Source organism: Salvia miltiorrhiza, chromosome 3 (assembly GCF_028751815.1).
Source record: "Salvia miltiorrhiza cultivar Shanhuang (shh) chromosome 3, IMPLAD_Smil_shh, whole genome shotgun sequence".
Classification (NCBI taxonomy): domain Eukaryota; kingdom Viridiplantae; phylum Streptophyta; class Magnoliopsida; order Lamiales; family Lamiaceae; genus Salvia; species Salvia miltiorrhiza.
The window spans coordinates 8,743,454-8,753,135 of NC_080389.1; the positions used below are offsets into that span (position 1 = coordinate 8,743,454).

General features: G+C 40.6%; 1 long non-coding RNA gene across 2 annotated transcripts; it reads left to right on the forward strand.

The window, feature by feature from the left end:
* The first annotated feature begins 5,352 nt into the window (after positions 1-5,352).
* Positions 5,353-8,644, forward strand: LOC131017384 (uncharacterized). 2 transcript variants are annotated; one of them, XR_009099583.1, is made up of 3 exons: positions 5,353-5,682; positions 7,812-7,874; positions 8,383-8,644. It is a non-coding gene; the product is annotated as an uncharacterized LOC131017384 (long non-coding RNA). The 2 variants fall into 2 exon arrangements; XR_009099582.1 differs by having other exon boundaries at positions 5,353-7,874.
* The last annotated feature ends 1,038 nt before the right edge of the window (positions 8,645-9,682 follow it).

The window sequence follows — 9,682 nt, forward strand, 5'->3', positions numbered from 1 at the left end:
TCCTCATTGATACTAATTTCCCATGTCTATGTAGCGACCCTATCAGTCTTTTGCGGCAAGTTACTTCCGCTATGTTATTTATATACTTTCATGAGGAAGAGTATGAGCGAGATTTGAGAATCAAGAAAATAATTTACAGAATCGATGATATGCATCTGTGTATTACATTGGTGACTATATGTCGACTCATCGGAATGCCAACAAAGCAAAGGCGTCCGAGAGAAGTTGGATAGAACAATAGTATGCCTTGTGATGTTGCATCAACAACTTGTGTTTGGACCTAATAGAATGCCGTCAAAACGAGGACGACCAAGAGGAGGGGGCGGGATTCCCCGAAATGAAGGAAGAGGCCCAGAAACAGGGCCAGAACCAGAAATAGTTCAATCACCTGTTCAGCCAGAACGACGGATTGAAGAATTATTCTTGCGACAGAACCCACCTACCTTCAACGGGACAGGAAACCCGGCAGAAGCTGAAACTTGGGTTCGCGCTATTGAGCGCATTTTCAACTTCCTGCGTTGCACCAACCAAGAGCGCCTGACTTGTATGTCCTTTCAGCTGACTGGGTCAGCTGATTTCTGGTGGGAAGCACGGATGAAAACGATGACAGCAGAGCAGTTAGAAAACCTGACTTGGGAACAATTCAAAGCCGGTATATATAACAAGTATATACCCAAGAGCTACCGCAAGAAAAAGGAGGCTGAATTTTACAATCTGAAACAAGGGAAGATGTCGGTAACTCAATACGACAGGATGTTCTGCGATATGTCTAGATATGCGCCGGAACAAGTTGACACAGATGAGAAGATGGCTGAAAAGTTTTGTGCCGGTCTGAGGCACGAGATTAGGATGGCTTTGGCAAGCCACGGAGGATTGTCTTACACTGAGTCGCTCAGCCGAGCGTTAGACATTGAGGCAGCCATGCCTGGAGAAAGACCTGCAACTGTACCTGCGCCAGCACCTCCACATGATCAAAGTTATAATCCGAATTTCAAAGGAAAAAGGAGATGGGACAACAGTAACCCGAACCAAGGCGAGAATAGGCCATGGCAGGGACGGGTCTTCCAGTCACAGGGCTATGGAGGCCAGAGTGCACCGAAACAGATGGGAAATAACCAACAGAGGGCCCCACATTGCCCCAAATGTAACAAAAATCATGTGGGAATCTGTAAGGCCGGCAATGATAGTTGCTATATCTGTAACCAGAAGGGGCACTATGCAAACCGGTGCCCGAATAAGCAAAACGGAACGAGTTCAAGGCCGAACCCACCTATCCAGGCTCCGCATCTGCGAGCAATCCAAGCTTTGCCCCAACCATACCCAAGGCAACAACCACAGTATCAGCAGCCACAACAGCACCAACAGCTACTGTACCAACCACAACCTCAACAACCGTATCAGCAACAGGCCCGCCAACAACAGCAGCGACAACAGAAACAACATGAAAAACCTCGTCATGCTAGAGCCTATGCTATGAGGCAGAAGCAGCCCGAGAACAACCAGGGAAACCTGGCAGGTATGGGCATGCTACTCAATACTCCTGTTGTACTTCTATTTGATACGGGCGCATCGCATACTTTCATTTCAAGTACATGTGTTGATACATTAAAACTTAAAATGGAAAGAGCTGACCAGGAGTTGAGTATATCATCACCTATAGGAGGGATGACGACAGTAGATCATGTGTGCTTGAACCTAGAACTGAACATAGGGTCACACAAGATTGTAGTGAACAACTCCTATGTTATACCGATGGGAGATGTGGACATAATCCTAGGAATGGACTGGCTAGCCGAGAACTATGCCACCGTCCTTTGTAACGAAAGACGGATATCGTTTCGACCCCCAGGAAGGGAGCTGTCACATTTCCACGGAATTAGTATGGGAAGAAGAAAGATGATCATCTCCGCCCTGCAAGCAACGAAAATGATGAAGAAGGGATACTCAGCTTACCTCGTATACTTGCACGGAGAACTGGGTACTGAAAAGAGTATAGAAGATGTAGCAATTGTACGGGACTTTTCAGATGTATTTCCAGAGATTCTGCCAGGGCCACCACCGGACAGACCAATTGAGTTTACCATTGATTTGGAGCCCGGGGCAGCTCCCATTTCGAAGGCACCATACCGAATGGCTCCTAAAGAGTTGGAAGAACTCAAGATACAACTGCAAGAACTTTTAGAACTTGGATTCATTAGGCCAAGTGTATCACCTTGGGGTGCACCCGTACTTTTTGTGAAGAAAAAGGATGGCACATTGCGAATGTGTATAGACTATAGAGAACTGAACAAAGTGACACTGAAGAACAAATATCCTTTACCAAGGATAGATGACCTCTTCGACCAGCTCAAGGGAGCAAGCGTGTTCTCGAAGATTGATTTGCGATCTGGTTATCACCAGCTGAAGATTTGACCAGAAGACGTACCTAAGACGGCATTTCGAACTAGGTATGGCCACTACGAATTTGTAGTTGTGCCATTCGGACTAACCAAGGCGCCAGCTGTGTTCATGGACCTCATGAATCGAGTGTTTCATCCGTACTTAGACAAATTTATCTTGGTGTTTATAGATGACATCCTGATCTACTCGAAGAACGAGAAAGACCATGAGGAACATCTGAGAATTGTCCTAGAAACGTTGAGGACGGAGCGCCTTTATGCCAAATTCAGCAAGTGTGAGTTTTGGCTCAGCGAAGTCACGTTTTTAGGACATATTGTATCATCAGAAGGGATTAAAGTGGACCCTGAAAAAGTGCAAGCGGTGCGTGAATGGAGATCGCCTACTAACCCTATTGAGATAAGAAGTTTCTTAGGATTGGCAGGTTACTATCGGAGGTTTATGGAAGGATTTTCCAAAATTGCAAGGCCAATGACGCAACTACTCAGGAAGGGAATAAAATTTTCTTGGACAGAGGAGTGCGAGAAGAGCTTCCAAGAACTCAAGGAAAAGTTGACTACGGCACCAGTGTTAGCCGTCCCAACAACTGATAAGGAATACGTGATCTACACAGACGAGTCCAAAAATGGACTTGGTTGCGTGCTGATGCAAGAAGGAAGAGTGATAGCATATGCGTCACGATAGCTTAGGCCACATGAACTGAATTACCCGACTCATGATCTGGAGTTAGCTGCAGTGGTGCATGCGCTGAAGATTTGGAGACACCACCTATATGGAGTTAGGTGTGAAATATTCACAGACCACAAAAGTCTGAAATATTTTTTCGAGTAAAAGGACCTTAATATGAGACAAAGGAGATGGCTCGAACTAGTGAAAGATTATGACTGTGGTATTAACTACCACCCAGGCAAGGCCAACGTAGTGGCTGATGCATTGAGTCGTAAGACTCAATCTAAATTGGGAGCTCTCATCACTCGAGAGACGGTGCTCATAAGGAAATTTAGCAAAATGAGCATAGAAGTGGTTAAACCACCAGGGACGATAGCAAGCGTTGTGGCAACGGTACCTAACTTGAGGAAGACGATCGTAGAAGCACAAAGAAAAGACGGGAAGATGGAAAAACTACGGGAAACAGTAAGGAAAGGAGGCGTCAAGAATTATCAAGAAGCATCAGATAATGCTATCCTCTTTGAGGGAAGGATATGCATCCCCCACGATGATGAGCTTAAGGATAAAATCATGAGTGAGGCTCACGATACCCTTATACTGCCCACCCAGGGAGTACTAAGATGTATCAGGACCTAAAGAAACACTTTTAGTGGGAAGGCATGAAGAGAGACATAGCGTCATTTGTGGAGAAATGCCTGGCATGCCAACAGGTGAAGGCCTTACACCAAAGGCCATATGGAAAACTACAATCGTTGGAAATTCCAGAATGGAAGTGGGAGCACATCGCAATGGATTTTGTGACCAGTTTGCCCAAAACAAAGAGAGGAAACACTGCCATTTGGGTAATAGTGGATCGACTCACAAAATGTGCTCATTTTATACCAATACCGATCACACACGGGTCAGACAAGCTAGCTCAGTTGTATGTTCGAGAGATTGTACGCTTACACGGTGTACCCGTGTCAATCACATCAGATCGAGACTCGAAGTTCACATCTAGATTTTGGATGAGCTTACAGAAGGAGTTAGGCACGAGGCTAAATTTCAGCACCGCCTTCCACCCGCAGACAGATGGGCAGTCTGAAAGGACAATTCAGACCCTTGAAGATATGTTGAGAACAGTGGTGTTAGACAGAGGTGGAAGTTGGGAAGCAGTGCTGCCGTTGATTGAATTTGCCTATAATAACAGTTACCAGGCAACTATCGATATGGCACCATATGAGGCATTATATGGAAGAAAATGTAGATCACCGCTTTATTGGGATGAAGTGGGTGAGAGAAAAGTTTTAGGACCAGACATGGTCAATGAGATGGTTGAGATAGTCCGCCAGATCAGAGGGCGAATAAAAGAGGCACAAGATAGACAGAAATCTTACGCTGATGCACGTCGAACTGAGTTATGTTTTGAAATAGGAGACAAGGTCTTCCTAAAGGTATCTCCTACCAAGGGGATAACTAGGTTGGTGTCAAGGGAAAACTTAGGCCCCGATTCGTAGGACCTTATGAGATTTTGGAGAGAATAGGCCCAGTAGCCTATAGGTTGGCGTTACCGCCAAGCTTTGGAAACGTTCACAATGTTTTCCACGTATCACAACTCAGAAAATACGTTTTCGATCCAAAGCACATAATCCACCAAGAAGAGATCATCATTTGCCCAGACTTGAGCTATGAAGAGAGACCAGAGGTCATTCTAGATCAAAAAGTACAACAACTCAGGAATAAGGCAATCACATCAGTGAAAGTCTTATGGAGACACCACGGACAAGAGGAAGCCACGTGGGAGCTTGAAGACAAAATGAAGGAGAAATACCCCGAACTGTTTTAGAAGAAATATGCAAATTTCGGGACGAAATTTTTGTTAAGAGGGGTAGTATGTAGTGACCCGCTCTTTTATATATTTTAAATCCAGTAATGAGTGTTTATTTTTGTTCATCAGTGAATGAAAACGGTTTTTATCCTAATATGAATTCAGCTTATGATCCTGAATTTATATTGTTAAAGCAGTTAATGATATTATTTCAGAGTTATAACTGACTTAGCAAAGTCACGTTATTTATTTAAGCGAGATGAAATTTGATTTTATTTTTACTCAGATCGTGAATAATTTCCGACTCAGGAAGTTAATTAAATCTGCGGATTTAATTTAGATATCAAAACAACGAACGAATTAAATCTACGGATTTAATTTAGATTCATTTTATAATTTATCGGTTTTAGTGAGAAATCACATGTCGAAATACGAGATTTATTTAAATAAACAGTATCAAGCACATACGAGCACACGATCCATCTTACAGTTACAGAATCACCGAGACAGAGAAAATACATCAATAATTCTCCTCTACATTTTTTTTTCCTTTCTTTTTCTTCTCTTTTTCTTTCCATTAATTTTGTTCCCCACTCCATCAACTCCACTACCCTATGCTCCCCACCATCTCCACTACCTTTGCTCCCCATCAACTCCAACACTTCACCCATTCCTTCCATTTCGCACCAGCAATCACAAAGAGAAGGAAGACTTGGCTTAACTACTTTGCCAAGATTTCAAGCTGCTCCAGTCCAGTAGTACCCCAACACTCGAAGCAAGAGTTTATTGGGTGAAAAACCGTGCATGAGGTAAGGCAGCGAATCTGCCATAAGCACACTGCTCCGGCAGTGTTTTGCAAGGCGATTCCAGCCATCCAAACGGTTCCCAAAAATTCCCAAATTAATTGTGTATCATCTTTCATACATTTTCTATATTTTGGTAAAATTTTAGAATATTTAGAGCTCGCATGATTTATTTATGAATTTGTAAACATCACTGCCCATCTGGAATACATTTTTGGTAAACAATCTTTGGGAGATCATAAGTAAAGTTTCACTCGGTGAAAACCTTTGAAACTTGAATATGTCACTCTAGACTCCCGTATCTTTCTTTTGACATCGGCCTCACCATTTTTGAGTAAGGGAAACAACCGGTATAAATTCTTGAAATCTAGTTCTTATTCCATGTACCATCCAGTAGATTTTACAAACCTACGACTTTGAGGTGGAAAAGGCCGACTTAAATATTTGATTCTCAAGCCTATCTTTCTACTGAATATTCACTGACATGTTGGGAACTTACTTGTTCAGTTTTAGAATTTTTGGTGAAGCTTAAAGTGGTTTTTCCGATTTATGTTCTGAATCTGCCAAACTTGAACTCTTTTTGTGCACTGAACTTTAGATAGTCATATCTTCTAAACCATGAAGGTTCTTAGAGTAAATCCAACTGGAGAGTGTTATGATCTCTCCCTAGTTTCCAGATTGACCTTTGGGGTTCCCAGTGGAGTTTTGTAAAGGGAGATATGAATTTTTAAAGAAAGCCCACTGACTTGGTTGTAATCTGGAAATATGAAATTTACAGATTTTTGCTTGTTAAATACCCATCTTTGAGAGGGCATATCTTGCTCGTTTGAATTGTTTTTCATTCGATTCAAATTGGAGAATGATCCTTGAAATGTCTAGTTTCCAGAATGTCTTTTGGAGCCTCATTTGGAGATCCGAGGTAGATTTGGTGTCTGTTGTAAAACAACCCCTTAAGAGCTCAAGTTGTTGAATTATTTTCTATGTATCAAAGTTTATTTTAAAGGATATTTCGTGAAAGATTTAGTATATGTGCGTAACAAGTTTGGGACTATTTATTTTAAATGAGGTCCGTTCTTTATTTAAATTAGGATGGACTTTTAATGAATATTTTTGGGATTAAACTATTATTTCTTGATTTATATAAATTATTTTTAAGGACTTATAAATATGAATTTCGTAGGCCTACTGACCTACTGTGATCGACGGTTTGTCGATGTCTAACAGCTTTGAAAATTTTATATCAAGTCCCTACATGAGTCTTGAGTACTCTGGTAAAATTTCAAGCCATTCCAACTTCGTATGATACTTCTTTAAAATGTAAAACCTAAACTGCACATTACTACTGAGAATTTCAGAGAACAGAGAAAAGAGTCATTTATTTCAGTAGCTTCCTGGGTGATCTAGCTTTCCAAATTTTTATGTTATTAACCTTATTGTGTTATTTAGATATCCACTAAAGTTGAGCCCAGTTTGACAACGTTTACTATTTTTCAAAAATACAAGTTTTCGATTGTTCAAAACTGCCGAACATGGTAGATCGTGGTAAAAACGTCATATCTCTCAAACCACTTGGAGTTTTCGACTCTATTTTTTTTATATGAAACTAGACTCGAAGATCTTTCTTTCGGTATGAGTCTCGAGTCCAGGAGATGTCGGAGTCAGAACAGATTAAATTTTGAAGTTGAGTCAGTGTAAAAGCAGAGCATGTTTTGATGATGTTTGATTGTGATTCTTATGTGCCTTATGTTGAGCCTTTTTTATTTTATTTTTTTTTTTTTTTAATTTTATAACATTACTTGTTCTTATTTATTAAGCCCGATTAATTATGAGATTATAAAGCGAATAAGTTGAAGTATTTATTTTCTATTGACTACGAGGAGCGGGGTTTATTTAATTAACGGATTAGAACACCCCGAAGAGAACGGATTAATTTTTGTTAATTATCCGGCTTCATGAGACGAGACTTAGCTTTTGTTTAAATCCGATAGCCTGGATTAACAATAGAAATTCCCTGATTATTATCTCAGAATAATAGTTCATGCATACGAGATTCATGCATAGTTTAATTACGCATTCTCATTTAATTGAGAATTTTCCCTCGATTTAAAGTCTTACGTTATTTTCTCGGATTAAAGGTCGAGCGCAAGAATAAGAGCTCGTCAAGGAGTCACTAATCTGTAGCAAAGCTTTGCTATCAGGTGGGCATTACTTTCATATATATCAAATGAGTTTAAATGTTACGTTCAAGCAAGTTATTTCATGACTAAATTAATTGAAGTTATTTCAAATATTGTCTTGCCATAAAATGTTTAAATTTCAGTATGATATCTATCTGATGTGACTTTAATCATGTAATCGAATTCGGGTCTTGAGCAGTTGATAGCTATCCTGCCAGGGCTAGTGTACACCAGTGACCGTGAGTCATCTAGCGGGTTGGCCGGTCAAGTGTCCGTGAGAGGTGGCCACCTCTCCGGCACACAGTTCCAGATATGATAGATTACAAGAGAACTTAGTCTGCAGACGAACTTTAAGAATCACAAATGAATTTAGTAAGCTTGGGCCTTTTTAGCGAAAAACTCCCTTGCTGTACTGTTTATGATGGCATGACAATTTACAACTTTACGAAGCATGTTATATTTCATAGTAGGCATATATGCCCACTGAGTACTTTTGTACTCAGCCCTGCATATATTTCTAAATGTGCAGGTTGAGCAGCTGCCGATGGTGATGAAGTGACGAGCGGGACTCTTTTGTCTTATTATGTATTAATGAACTCTAGGGTTACATGTCTTCATACATGTAATCAGAACCTTATTCCGCTGCGTACTCAGAAGTTTTATGTTATTTTGGATAAGTCGGAGTTATCCGAACTTGTTAGTTATTTGAGTCTATACGACAAAAACTCTGTTATATTATAGATATCTATGTTGTTAACAATGATGAAATACGATCCTTTCTTGTTTGATTATTCCCCTTTCTACCCCGCTTCTAATCTCCCTCCATTAGCCACGATTTCCCGGCTTAATTATCCTTAATTAGGACCGGTCGTGACAGAAAACTGGAGAAGGATATGGCTGCTGTTCTTTAGTCGAAACAGGTGGAAGGAAACATGGCGAAGGGTGGAAATGTAAGCCGAGTCTTACCTTGTTCAAGTCGGCAGCAAGATTCTCGCTCTACTCCCCTTCGTTTATGGTGCGTCGAGAGAGATGAAGCTTGAAAAATGGGCAGAGTATTGGAAGAATTTCAAGTGTTATTCCTCGGTAGTTCTAGGAGAAAATGTGAGAGTGAGATTTGGGTTTGAAGTTAACAGTAGTGGAGGAAGAAGTAGTTGCTACTTGAGTACTATGGAAAGGTGTAATGGTAGGGTGGCTGAAAGACAGCCTAGCTGTACTTGGTATGGCTGCTACATGGCGTGGGAAGAAGGAGGGATGGGACGGTGGCTGTAGAGAGTGGCGGCTGGATTGGACCCCTTGTATGCCAAGGCATGGCCTTGAGGTGATGGAAGAGTGGCTGTAGAGTTGTAAAGTTGTGATGTGATCTAAATAAATATGATCTAAATAAAATCCTTCAGTGTTGGTTGCTCTGTATTAGAAATACTGGTTTCGTGTTTTGCTAATCGATAAATTGCTAAATTAAATCCATAGATTTAATTCCTTCATCGCTAATATTTAAATTAATTCCGTAGATTTAACTAGCTTCAAAGTCGGAAGTAATCCACGACTAAAGTATCAATATGAAAAATAAATAAACTCCATCTTGATTACTAAATAACACAACTTCGCTAAGTTGGTTATAACTTTGAATAATAATTATTCATCGACTCAATGATTCACGTTGCGGTCTTAAACACGCGAAGATAAAAATGCATACTGCTAGTGTAGTGACTCTGTCACCGAAATACGTAATTCAGAAACATAGTTGAATTCATAAAGTGCTTTATTTACTAAGATAGATAATAAACACGCAATACTGGAATTAAATAATAATAAAAGAGCGGGTTGTTACA